General features: G+C 31.3%; 1 long non-coding RNA gene across 2 annotated transcripts; it reads left to right on the top strand.

Moving 5' to 3' along the window:
• The first annotated feature begins 580 nt into the window (after window positions 1-580).
• LOC107420594 (uncharacterized) lies at window positions 581-2,825 on the top strand. Of its 2 annotated transcripts, XR_009634858.1 has the most exons (5): window positions 581-866; window positions 959-1,019; window positions 1,774-1,874; window positions 1,981-2,082; window positions 2,299-2,825. It is a non-coding gene; the product is annotated as an uncharacterized LOC107420594 (long non-coding RNA). The 2 variants fall into 2 exon arrangements; XR_009634857.1 differs by having other exon boundaries at window positions 588-1,019.
• The last annotated feature ends 2,717 nt before the right edge of the window (window positions 2,826-5,542 follow it).

Below are 5,542 nucleotides of genomic sequence, written 5' to 3'. Positions count from 1 at the left end.
ATTATTGTTATTAGTATAGTACTACTATTCGTATAAATTAAACTAAAGAGCATACATATATATAAGTTAGCACTATTCTAAATACTTCCTTTCTTTTTTTTGGTAATGGAATAAACATTTGGTAAAAGTGTAGTTTTTGGGGAAAATTTCATATATTTTTTGTTTTTTGGTTTGGGCTTTTTATGATATGTGGATGTAAATTTTTTTATGTTTAAAAAATTAAATATTGCACTTTGCTTTATAGTTTGTATTATAATTATATAAAACTATATACATAGTATTATTATTAACAGTATAGTATTTAGAATTCGTAAGATAAAAATTAAATTGAACTACCATACATATAACTAAGTTACTTTTCATCTTAGTTTATAATTAAATTAAAAGTTCAATTGTATTCTATGTTACATTTTAGTGGTGGAGAGCATATATACTTTTTACATTACATGTATTTCATTGTTTTTTAAAAACACTAGTAAATATTTGTTTGTGAAATTTATATTTTATTTATTTGGCAACTGCTTTTATTCATATATAAATGAAATATATTTCCCCCGGTAAATATTTGGACTTGTTTGCCGACAATTTTAACAAATTCCTCGGCAATAGAAAAAAATTTCGCGCTCCTCCCCCCCTCCTCACATCCCGCCTCACAAGTCCCGCCAGTGACATGGAAAAATAAATTAAAAAACAGTACCACCGCAAACCCACTACGTTGCATCTAACCCATTATTTCCTCTCCATCTTCGTTGCATATCCTTCTCCTCCACAACCACCCCCCCCCCCCCCCCCCCTTTTTTTTTTTTTTTTTCTTCTGTCAAAATCAGCTGCTCATGTTGAATCAAATCAGCTGCTCATCTTGAAAGGTTGAAGCAAACCCGTTTGCTTCTTCGAATTTCACTTTGAATTTCTGAAATCCGATTTTCTTTTTTGTTTTTTTTCCTACTTTGTTTTGCAGGTTGCCGATCGATCTGCTAGTTGCCGTGTCTGGCCCCGATTGGGTTGTCGCCGTTCTGCAGGTTGGTTTTGTTCTCTATTTTTTTTTTTTTTTTTTTTTTTTCAGATATTGCTATGAGCCCCTTTTGTTTGGTGATGTATAACCTGCATTTGGTCATTCCCACAACTTTATCCCAAAGGTCCATTTGATAATTTTTAAGGATTAGGATATTTAGGATCGACTGACCAGATTTGGTCAATTTTTCCCTAGTTATTATTTGGATACTGTGAAAGTCATATACTTCAATTACTGTGTATAGCTCCAAATTTCTGCAATTATGCAAGCATGTCGTGGAATTAGGCTTTTGTCCTTGTTATAGATACAAAGGCTAGGATGGAATAGAAAACAATGCCTAAGCACCAAAACTATAAAGAATATCATAATAAAGGGACTTTTGAAAGGATATATCTACTGCTGTACTTCAATCATTTGTATTTTTATTTATGACTAATATAAAGTTTCTAGTCCTTTTTTTGCAGTTTAAGTTTGACATTGACCTAGAAGATAAAAGATGTGTTCAATATATCAATTTTTTAATGAGCAAATCATATTGTGATTTTCGTCATAGACTTCATAATCATTTTTTGGAGTTTGAGACTATTAAGGAAGCTAAGCGATCTATTCCTCCCTTAGATGTAAAGGAAGCAGATTGGCTTTATCTATGTGATTTTTTTGGCACCAATAAAAAATATTTGGTATATGTGATTAATTTTTAATATTTTTATGGTTATTAAATCATATTTTCAAATTTAGTAAAGGTATTGTTTCATGTGCAGCATCGTTCACAAGTAAACAAAAAAAAAATCATGCAAATGTGCCGTATAACCACTATGGAGGATCGATACCCTTTGTATATTATCTTCAAGAAAAATCAAAGGTATATATGGATTTAAAATTTTTCAAAAGTTCTATGTATAAAATTTAACATTAACAATATGCTAAATTATTCATTTTATGTTAACTAACTTGTTATGAATAAGCAGAATCTTCCTGAAGGACAAACACAAGGACGGGTGGATTTTTTTCATGATATACATTATCATGATAAAAAAGGTTGGATCAATGAGACAGCTCAACAAAGATATGTAAGTAAATGATTTTCTACATTTGTCCTCCCAAACTAAGAGACACCTTACTTACATTGCCTTCCTAAGCTAAACTATTATTATTTTTTTAATTTAGTCCGATCATATAACCTTGGGTTTCTTAGTTAACATCTTACAAATTATTGGTAATTTGTATATGAAAATATATTGGTATCCATTGTTATTTTTCTTTCTCTTTTTTTTTTTTTTTTGTAGGACATGCATCAAAGATGAACATAACTATTTGAGGAAGGATCGGAGACAATAAATGAGGATGCAATTGCTGATGAAGTTTTGAGAACTAGAGCAGGATATACACTTGGCATGGGATACGGTCCAAAACCAACATCATATTCTCGTAAAAGACAACCGTCACCGGACACAATTGCTTTGCGTGAGGCTGTCAAGTTAGAAAGATGAGTATTAAGAAAGGATGTTAAAGTATGAAGAAGAAATGAGCAAAATGAGAGAATTTATACAGCAATATATGGACCAAAGATCTTGCGCTGGTGATGGTACATCGTTTGCCAGGTTTCGTTTTCCTCCTCCACCTCCATCGGCTGCTTGTTGACATGTTTTATTGTAGTACATTGTTATGTCCATATATGTTTTGTTTATGTTCATATATGCTAGTGCATTGTAGCAGGTTTATAAACTTTAGCAACATATATATGTTCAAATCATAAATAGAGCTATCTCTTTTGTTTAATTATTTTAATACAATATGAATATTTTTAGTAATATTTGTTAGTACAAAAACAACCGGCAAAATTTCCCAAAAAAAAAAAAATCGAAAAGACCTTTCCCGACAAAACAATTTCGTCGGTAAAATATTTTTATTACTAAAAGCTTTCGTTGCTAAACCATTCTTCTCCGATGAATTAATTTCGTCAAGATTTTAATTATTTCCAACAAAAAAAATTCGTCGCTAAGCATTTTGCTGATGAAATATTCTTGACGGAAAAGCCATAATTGCCGGCCAAATAAATTCGTCGCTAAAACAACTTTTACTGATGAAGTCTTTTTAGGGGCAAATCAATTATTGCCGATGTAATATTTTTGTCTTTAAATACCTTTTGCGACCAATGTATTTTTGTCCGCCAAATTTAGTGCTGATGAAATTTTTTTGTCGCCAAAGTCTTTTGTCGAGGCTTTTTTATTCGTCGCTGATAGTTATTGGCGAGAAAAAGTAATGTTGTCGGAAAAAGTTTTAATCTACGAAATGAAAATTTCGTTAGTAAATACTATTCCAGACGCTGTATAGGCGATGAAGCGGCCGATGAAGTTATTTTCGTCGGTGAAGGTTTTACCGACGAATTTTTTCTTTTTCCTGACAATGATGTTTTGTCAACAAAAGTTGATTTTCTTGTAGTGTCTTTCACAGAAAAAAAGTTTTCAACTTTAAATAAATAACCTGGTTAATTAGCAACCAAATAATTAATTAAAAATAATCATTTCTATTCACATAAAATTTCTAAATCCTCACCTGAATAGAAATTAGTGTAAAATAATTATTGCAGGCACTAGAGAGAGTTGGTGAAAATAAACTGCATCAGGATAGATAACTCTCAACCTTAAATCTTTCTTAGTAAACAGCTATCGAGTTTACTAGTAGATCAATATGCACAATGCTTTGAATTGTCAATTGTTAATATAAACTTAAGCAATAATTATCACATTGTGATGACCAGTGTAGATGGGTATAAGAGGCACTGGTAGGCTATTTGGTATCTAATCCCATATCTCTTAAGTGTGAAATGAGGGATGATTAAAATGTAATAATAGTCACTCTCATAATGTTGAGGCATTTTCAAAGCGGTTTGTTTTAGAGTTCGAATGAATTTTGCAATTAAGCATATTCGAACGAATTTTGCAATTAAGCATACTCTAATGGGAGGATGTATGACCTCCAAAGGACTCTAAAACAAAAAAAAAAAAAAAAAAAATTGTCCAAACTGAGTACGATGACTAGACTGAGGACAATATCGATAGAGAGTAACAAATCCACTAAGAGAGACAGAGTGTTACAAATGGTATCAGAGCCAATATACGACCAAAAATGTATTAGTTAGGATACTAGGTCTAAGGGAGGTCCTTTATGATGACCAATGTGGGCAGATACAAGAGGCACTGACAAGCTACATAGTATCCAATCCCACATCGTTCGAGTGTGTACGGGGAATGGTTCAAATGTAATAACAATTACCCTTTCAATGTTAAGATCTTTTCAGAGCGATTGGTTTCAACATTAGAAATAATTTTGCAGTTAAGCATGCTTCAATCGAGGGATGATTAACCTCCCAGGAACTTTAAATAAGGAAAAAAAAAAGAAAAACTCATACCAAGTGCGGTGACTAAATTGAAAGCTACATCGGTAAAGAGTAACAAGTTTACTAGTGGAAATTGGATGTTATACGCACAATCCCTTTTCTATAAAAAAAAAAAAAATCATTGTCGTTGTGATGTTCATTTTGGCCTTGAACAATCTGATTTTCTTAAGTGCTTTAAAAAATTATGCCTTTAATAATTCTCATGAAAGCGACCCCACTTCCATACATAATTATGCCTTTAATATTTCTCATAAAGGAGATCCAACTTTCACACTTATATAGGTGACAATTTATAAGAAATTTCCTACCATATTTCACTTGGATTCCAAGATATAAACATCATTAAAAGTATACTTTATTCTAACAAAATGTTGTAGGCAATACTATTTCACTTTAGAAATGAGAAGATGTCAGGACCCATCCAAAATCCCTTACCGGAACTCTAGACAAGCCCTGATTCCAGGAAAACTCTATCGGACCCTCCAATGGAAAATTAGGCAAAACCTTCCCTAAGGGTTGGACTTACTACAAATTCTTTGCGCTGAAAACAAACTTTTATATGCACCATGTTATTCCTCCCACCTTACTACAATTTAATTCCACAAATTTGCAGTACTTCAAATGAATAACAGAAAATCAGTGCATAATTAATAATAAACATCCAAGACAATATACAGAACTTTATCACGATATAATTAAATATGAAATTTATACAACCAAGGATGGAAAGAAATATTACAAATAGAAAGAAATGAAAAGAAAGAGAACTCCTCGAAACATGACAGCAACGAAGGTCAAGCTCGCTCCTGACGAACATCTACCAATCCTTGTACCTAGGGAAACGGATTTAAAAATATGAGATGCTAATAATCTCAGTGAGTGATCCTATCTATTATATGATGAATTAATAATAATAATAAAATATAACCAAATTTGTTTATTTTATATTAAGTAAGCATAAATATAATTAATAGTAATAATTCAAAATAATTTTCTCTTAAAACCCTTACACTTCACTCCATTGGAAAAATTTCCCTTTTTAAAACATTCTCACAAAACCCATTATTGTAACCCTAAAATTGAGAAATTAATTAAATAAGTAATTAAATAATCCAAATATGAATAAAATA

The sequence above is a fragment of the Ziziphus jujuba genome, chromosome 1 (genome assembly GCF_031755915.1).
Source record: "Ziziphus jujuba cultivar Dongzao chromosome 1, ASM3175591v1".
Taxonomy (NCBI): Eukaryota; Viridiplantae; Streptophyta; class Magnoliopsida; order Rosales; family Rhamnaceae; genus Ziziphus; species Ziziphus jujuba.
The sequence above is the reverse complement of the archived record's forward strand: the minus strand, read 5'-3'. Positions and strand labels throughout refer to the sequence as shown.